Source organism: Trachemys scripta, chromosome 1 (genome assembly GCF_013100865.1).
Source record: "Trachemys scripta elegans isolate TJP31775 chromosome 1, CAS_Tse_1.0, whole genome shotgun sequence".
Lineage (NCBI taxonomy): Eukaryota > Metazoa > Chordata > Testudines > Emydidae > Trachemys > Trachemys scripta.
This window is the reverse complement of record NC_048298.1, coordinates 13638423-13647108: the sequence shown is the minus strand read 5'-3', so window position 1 is coordinate 13647108 and position 8686 is coordinate 13638423.

Below are 8686 nucleotides of genomic sequence, written 5' to 3'. Positions count from 1 at the left end.
ACACCTGAATGTCTCCAATCTCCTTGTGGAGTTAGTTTGCAAAATGTTGTTTCCAGTTTGTCCATTCTGTAGGTCTATCAAACCTGAAGTTCTCTGGAGCACTGAAGAGTGGTATGTTGATGAGATCAACCCTGCAACCTTTGTTGCTTTGTTCCTTCTGTTTGCAACCTTTATAATTGCTTCCCTTCTGTTTCTGTTCTCCTCTGGGGCTAGTTTACTTCTAACACCATGTCATGAACCCCTTGTACACAGTAGGTTGCAGGACTGCTACTTAGCAGGTCAGGCTTCTCTATCAGATATGGACTGACTACAGAGCTTCCTTCTCAGAGAGATACACCCAAGGTGTGTCTTCCATAAGATCCTTTAATATATGGCCAGGAATGGCTGAACGTTATAACAGTTTTGGATTCCATTGCAAACTGAGTGCAAGCAAACAATATGTATTTTTAATACAGTAACTCCTCACTTAATGTTGTAGTTATGTTCCTGAAAAATGCGACTTTAAACGAAACAATGTTAAGCGAATCCAATTTCTCCATAAGAATGAATGTAAATGAGGGGGTTAGGTTCCAGGGAATTTTTTTTCACCAGACAAAGACTATATTATATATATATACACACACACACAGTATAAGTTTTAAACAAACAATTTAATACTGGTACCCAGTGATGATGATTGTGAAGTTTGGTTGAGGTGGAGGAGTCAGAGGGTGGGATATTTCCCAAGGAATGCCTTACTGCTAAATGAAAAACTAGCAATTGGCTGAGCCCTCAAGGGTTAACTCTCACACTCTACAAGGCAGCAGGAATGGAGGGAGGGGAGACAGCATTGCAGACAGAGACACACACTCTGTGTGTGTGAGAGATAGAGATGCGCATTTACCCTTTAAGTACACTGCCTTGTTAATTAGATCAGCTTGCTGAGAACGCAGCTGTTGCTGCCAGCAAGCTCCCTCCGTCCTGAGCCTTGTGCATTGTCCCCCCTGCTCTATGGAAGATGGCATAAGTGGGGTGCAGGAGCAGGGGGAGGAGGGACACCCTGACATTAGGCCCCCTCTTCCTCCCCACCCGCACAGCAAGCGGGAGTCTCGGGGAGCAGCTCCAAGGCAGAGGGCAGGAGCAGCACATGGCAGTGGGGGGAGGGACAGCTGCAATTGCTAGCCTGCTGGGCAGCTGCTGCACAGGGAACTTAAGGGAGCAGGGAGCTGATAGGGGGGCTGTCGGTCTACCCTGGTTCCAAGCCCCCACCAGCTAGCTGCAACGGGCTGCTCTTCCTGCAAGCCGTGGACAAAGCAGGTGGCTGCCAAACGACGCTATAAGGGAACATTGCACAACTTTAAACGAGCGTGTTCCCTAATTGATCAGCCACGTAACAACGTTAACCGGGACAACTTTAAGTGAGGAGTTACTGTACAGGTAAATGTATACATCTAAGAATAAAGAGTACAGGCCATACTTATGGAATAAGGCACCATATTCTGGGAAGCAGTGACTCTGAAAGAAAAAGATTTGGGGGTTGTGGTGGATAATCAGCTGAACATGAGCTCCCAGTGTGATGCTGTGGCCAAAAGAGCTACTGCGATCCTGGGATTCATAAACAGGGAAATCTTGAGGAGCACTAGAGAGGTTCTTTTACCTCTGTATTTGGCTCTGGTGCAGCCGCTGCTTGAATATTGTTCCAGGTCCTGGTGCCCACAATTCAAGAAGGATGTTGATAAACTGAAGAGGGTTCACAGAAGAGCCATGAGAATGATCAAAGGATTAAAAACCTGCCTTACAGTGATAGTCCCAAGGAGCTCAATCTATTTAGTTTAACAAAGAGAAGTTTAAGAGGTGATTTGATTACAGTCTGTAAGTCCCTTTGTGGGGAACAAATATTTAATAATGGGCTTTTCAATCTAGCAGAGAAAGATAGAACACAATCCAATGGCTAGAAGTTGAAGACAAATTCAGCCTGGAAATAAGGTATAAAATTTTGACAACGAAGGTAATTAACCATTGGAACAATATATCAAGGAGTGTGGTAGATTCTCTATCACTGACAATTTTTAAATCAAGATTGGCTATTTTTCTAAAAGATCTGTTCTAGGAATTATTTTGGGGGACGTTCTAATCTATGGCCTGTTTTACACTGGAGGTCAGACAAGATGATCACAATGTTCCCTTCTGGCTTTGGCATCTATGAAACTAAATGGAAACTTGTGCAAAAATATTTTTGATTTTCATTTAAAAAAATCAGGTTTTCATTTAAAAACTGAAATTTCAGTTTTAAACAAAGTAAAATCCGTTTTTGGTTGTCAAAAATTAAAATGCTTGGTATCCCTTTGCCTAAAACCAAGCAAGATTTGGTTTTCAGGTGTTTTCTTTTTAGTGGAAACTAAAGTTTTGAAGAAACTACAAAAATATTTTCTTTTTCATTGAAATTTTTGGTGGGGGAAAATAATTCCCAGCCAGCTCCAGTTGTTACAGGTGCCCTGCTATTTGAAATTGTTAACAATCTTTCGCCATTAAATTCTGCCTGTTTCAAGGTTTTAACTGCTTGCTTTTAAAGAACTCTTCGGTTGTGTCACAATATTTCTGAGCGGTCTTTAGGTCCTGGTCATATAGGAAGCTTTCTTTGTCTGAACACCTGCCCTAGGGAACTATGAATTTGAATTGCTCTGCCGCTGTGGATGTCGCTTCTGACTCCATTCTGAACAGTACGCTAATGCTGGCATTTCAAGCTAAACAAAATAAATGGGCATTTGCTGCCACTTTTAGTCAAAATGTATTTGGATAAACTTTAACATTGCTTTTGCAAAGTGCCCTGGCATAAAAGAGACCATATAAATAGATGTTCTATCACTGGTATTTATATGGCCTCCACTACCACAGTGCCTCACAATCGCTAATGAATCTTCCTGGCATTCCTGTGTGGTAGGGAAATACTATTATCCTCATTTTACAGATGGGGAAAGGAGGCACTTTTAGACTAAGGCTCAGGTCCGCAAAGGCACCTAGCTTCCAGGAGATCCATGGAAGCTAGAAGCCTAAATACCATTGAGGATCTGGGTCTGAGTAACTTGACTAAAGTCACATGGGAAGTCTGTTGCAGAACTGGGAGCTGAACCCACAACTGCTCAGTACCAAGCTAGTGGCCTCACCACTAGACCATGCTTCCTCTCGATTGTTATAGGCAACGCTGGTTTCAGACCATCTCTTTGAAGGGTGGATAGGATGCAGCTGAAGAAGAACAAAGTCTAAACAGAAAGAGAGGAGTAGAGGCTGGATAGAGGAGGAAATGCCAATTGTTTCATTACTGACCCAGTGTCCGACATGGCACAAAACAAATGTCATCACCTTTTCCACTCTGCAGCTTCCACCATATCTGTCATCAGTGGAGCCGCACTCTGCAGCCTCTGGAGCAGCCCAGGACCTGCAAGGTGCCATAAAACCATCTCTGCCCCATTTCCTCATGGCTCCTGGAGGTATGGTACAGCATCGGACCCCGTATATCACCTTCCATACTTGCATGCAGTTGAAGCCCAGACCCATAGAAGAGCTCTGCATAAGCTCGGAAGCTTGTCTCTCTCACCCACAGAAGTTGGTCCAGTGAAAGATATGACCTCCCCCACCTTGTTGCTCTACCTTCCCCACTGGTTAGAGTTTGTTGATCCAGGTGTGTTTGCCACATTCCAAGGGGGGGTAACTGAATGTTTACCTGAATTCCTCTACAGTTTGAATTAGATCCAGTATTCTTCTTCTTGGCTTCTTGTTCTAGCTGTTGTTTCCATACATTAAACTGCTGTGGAGTTCATCCTGGGAGTTAGGCGATCCCTACATCACGGAGTGTTGTGAGGCTTATTAGTTAGTTTTTTGTAAAGCAACAAAAGTTCCAAGTAGTATTAATTCTATCACTACTTTGTGCTTAATACTTCATTGTTGTATTTGTCATTGACGACAGGCATAAAATTCCAGCCCAGATGAAGAAACACCTGGCATTGGGATACTTTAATATTTACAATAGTCTAATGATTACAGGAGCAGACCATTACAAAGTGTCCACCTGCCCTGAGGGATCAGAGTGACTCTGCAGAAAAACTGTCACAAATAGAACATTGTTCCTACTGGGAAGGGACTCTACAGAATGTTTTTTATTTTTCAGTAGTTCCTGCTGTGGCGTGGCATTTACTGCCTATTTTGAGTAACACCTTAAATACCTGTCTGCAGTGTTGCTGTAGCCGCGCTGGTCCCAGGAGATTAGAGACAAGGTGGGTGAGGTAATATCTTTTATTGGCCCAACTTCTGCCGGTGAAAGAGACTAGCTTACACAGAGCTCTTCTTCGGGTCTGGGGAACCACGCCGAGTGTCACAGCTAAATACAAGGCGGAACAGATTGGTTAGGATAAGTAGTTAATATGTATTTCAAGGGACCATTCAAGGTGAAGTGGATGGTTAACACCACTACAGTTATAGGGGAGGAAAGGGGAGGGGAAAGGCAGCTGGGGGGGGACGGGCATTGTTAGTGGGTTATAGATTGTTGTAATGAGCGTAAATCCAGTGTCTCTATTCAGCCCATGATTTTTAATGTCTAGTAAAGTTATGAAGTTTGGGGAGTTTAAATTCATAGCTTTGCTAGACCTAGAAATCATGGATTGAATGGAGACACTGGCTTTATGGCTTATTACAACAATCTATAACCCACTACCAACACCCCACCCAGCAGCCTTCTACCTCCTCCCTCCCTGCTATGACTGGAGGGGTGTTAACGGGCCACTTCACCTTGAACGGTCCCTTAAAATACATATTAACTACTTCTGCTAAACAATCTGCTCCACGTTGTATTTAGCTGTGACACTCTGAGTACATTTCCCAGACCCGGAGAAGAGCTCTGTGTGTAGCTTGAAAGTTTGTCTCTCTCACCAACAGAAGTTGTTCCAATAAGATATTAGCTCACCCATGTTGTCACCTTAAATACCTTTCACTCGTACCTGGTAGGCCATGTCTATATGTACAGTACTGCAGCAGCGCAGATGCACCGATACAGCTCTAGGTGTAAATGCTCTATGCCAATGGGAGAGCTCTCTCCCGTAGCTGTAATAAAACCACCTCCGAGCAGCAGAAGCTATGTTGGCAGGAGAAGCTCTCCCGCTGATAGCGTTGTGCACACGAGCACTTACGTCGGTGTAATTTATGTTGCTCAGGGAGTGGTTTATTCAGCCCCCTGAGTGACATAAGTTATGCTGACATAGGCTGTAATGTAGACACAGCCTTAGACTCCAGACCAGTGTGACAAGCATGTTAGTTAGTAACTGACCAGTAACTAGCACAAACAGTAGTAACCATCTGTTATACGTTTAATAATATCTGGTTCTTATCACCCACAGATCTCAACGTTCTTTGCAAAGATAGTATGTATTATTATCCCCGATTTACCAATGGGGAAACTGAGCCACAGAGCTGTAAAGTGACTTGCAAAAGATCACCCCCCAGGCCAGTTAAAGAGCCAGGACTAAAATCCAGGTCGTCCAAGTCTTGAACTAGCGCTTTATCTGTTAGGCCACACTGCCTCCCTTTAGAAGAAGGGCTTAATCCTCTTTACAACACGAATGAATCTCATTCATTCATTTTACAGTTGGGTAACTGAGCCACATTGGTTTTTAAGGTCAAAATTTCCCAGTGTTTACTAATTTTGGGTGGCTCAGTTAGTGTCCTGCAACTTCCCTTCCACCTGCCGTCTATATACTAACCAGCCTCACTGCTGCACAGATCACTGGTCTCTAAGGGTCTGGCTACACTGCGGTTAAAAACCCACAGCTGGCCTGTACCAGGTGACTCCTGTTTGCAGGGCTCAGGATAAAGAACCATCGAATTGCAGTGTAGATGTTCAGACTTAGGCTTCAGCTGACCCCTGCAGCATCCTAGAGCCTGGGCTCCGGTCTGAGCCCGAACGACTCCCCTGTAATTGAACAGTCTCTTAGCCTGAGCCCCGCAGGCCTGAGTCAGGTGGCACCGGCCAGCTGTGGGTGTCTAATTGCTGTGTAGACATACTAGTTGTGCTGGATAGAATGATTCAGCCACAGAGACACACAACTGACTGGTGGGTTGGGAATATATCCCGGGGGAGTGGGTGTTGGAGAGGTTCTAAACCACCCCTAAAATGCTCTCTGGCAGGTAGTAGCTCATCCCTACTATAGAGGCAAGTGGCCACCCTGGAGCTATTTTTACAACAAATCCAGGCTTTGGGTACGTCTTCACTACCCGCCGTATCAGCGGGTAGCAATCGATTTATCCGGGATCGATATATCGCGTCTCGTTAAGACGCGATAGATTGATCCCCGAAAGCGCTCACCGTTGACTCCGGAACTCCACGAGAGCAAGTGGCGGTAGCGCAGTCGACGGGGGAGCCGCGGCCATCGATCCCACGCCGTCTGGACCCCAGATAATTTGATCCAAGATACTTTGACTTCAGCCACACTATTTGCATAGCTGAAGTTGCGTATCTTGGATTGATTCCCCCCCCACCCCCCAGTGTAGACCAGCCCTTTGTGAGGTTGGATGAAAAGGGCCTCAGTAAACTAATGGGAAGCCTTGGTCAGAAAAAGAAGAAATGTTGAGTCCATCTATATTCTTGACTACAAGGATATTTTCTCACCCTTGCTGTGTCGAGAGCTCTGTGCTTACATCAGCTGCTTGTTCCATGTACACACTCCAGTGAAAGAAAACACATGAAAGATACTAGGCCATTAGCCTGCAGTTGCTTCAAAACATGAGCTATTCCTGCCCTCTACTGGTAGTTTGCTCTATAGCTCCGTCACTCTTTTAAAAATGTTTCCTACCGTTGCTGCTCAAAGTCGGAATTCTGAGGATTTGTGATAAACTGGGTGAATTATTTGAAGTGACACTTTTTTTTTCCTGACTTTAGTCTTTCTGTCTGGTTGCATATTATCCACAAACAGCCTCTGGTTGCTATTACTATGTTCATTCTTATTCTCATCTGTATTACAGTGGCACCACTGAGGTCAAGGTACTTCACTGAACATACATATAGTAAGAGATAGTCGTGGCCCTGAAGAGCTTAAGTCTAAATACAACAAGACAGGCAAAAGGAGTCAGAAAAGAAGCATTAATTGCCCCCCCCCCCCGTTCCAGATGAGGAGTGAGGCACAAAGACTAACTGGAGCTTGCAGTGCAAACAGCTCTGTTGGACTGGCCAGAAGTGGAAGCCAATCAAATTCAGATTTGAAATAAGGCACACATTTTTAACAGTGAGATGATTAGCCATTGGAACAGACTACCCAGGGCAGCGGTGGATTCTTCCATCTCTAGATGTCTTCAAATCAAGATCTGCTTTAGGCAAACACAAATTACTGGGGTAACTGGGTGAAATTTAATGGACTGTGCTATAAAGGAGGTCAGACTAGGTGATCTAATGCTCTCTTGTAGCCTTAAACTCCATGAATCTATATGACTTGTCCAAGGTCACACAGGGACTCTGTGACAGAGCCAGGAAGTGAATCCAGATCATTTTGGTCCCAGTCCAGGGCTTTATTACGTGACAATCTTCTCTTGTTCATCATTCAGAATTATGCAACACATGATTTATGGAAACATATTTTGATGCTATGGTGATAAGTGTCATAAAAATGCCTAAGAGAGATTAGATGTAGATCTGTTAGTCTAGGAATTCCTTGTGAACCATGAGTGTTGCTGTGGACATTTGCTATTTGTATTTCACTAGTCATGCAGTTTGAATGGCTACCTACATCTCAGGGACTTGTTTCCGCTCCCTGATCCCACAAAAAGCTTTCAAGACCTCTGGCTTGACTATTCGTTTGAATAAATATTTACACACATTCACAAGGCCTTTTTTTCTCTTTCTGCAAACATTCCTGTGTACAAAGAAGAACAGGAGATATAAAAAGTTTTTTTTCTCTTAATTAATTGGCCTCTCAGAGTTGTAAGACAACTCCCACCTGTTTATGCTCTCTGTATGTGTGTATATATATCTCCTCAATATATGTTCCATTCTATATGCATCCGAAGAAGTGGGCTGTAGTCCACGAAAGCTTATGCTCTAATAAATTTGTTAGTCTCTAAGGTGCCACAAGTACTCCTGTTCTTCTTTTTGCGGATACAGACTAACACGGCTGTTACTCTGATTCCTGTGTACAAAGATTTCGCTCCCAGGAATGTTCATGGAGAGCAAACAAATGGGGTTGTGAAGACCATCAGAGTGAAGAAATGGTTATTATTCCAACCTGGTATTAGACCATGGATTGGTAAAAATACTTGTGCGCTGTCTCTAGTACAGCCTCCATTGGTGCAGCTGTGACAGTGAAGAATCATGGGTCCAGATTTTGATGCATCCTGGTGAAAGCGCTGTCAGTGCCAAAGAGAAGGAATTGGCTTAAGCTGCAGCAGGGAAAATTTAAATTTTGTGTTAGAAAATGCTTTATTACTGATTATTATTGTTTAATTGCTTATTTATTGTGGTAACACCTAGGAACCCCAGGGTGGATACATGTGGGGGGATGAGGATATAAGGGGCTAGGGAGAATATGGGGGGAAGGAAAAGGGTAGGCAGAGTGAATATGGGAGACAGGGAAAGTGCTGGGGGGCAGGCATGGAAGTGGGGTGTAAGGAAATGACAGAGGGAAGAAGAGAAGGAAGCATGAGAGGACATACAGAATCACACTTAAATTCT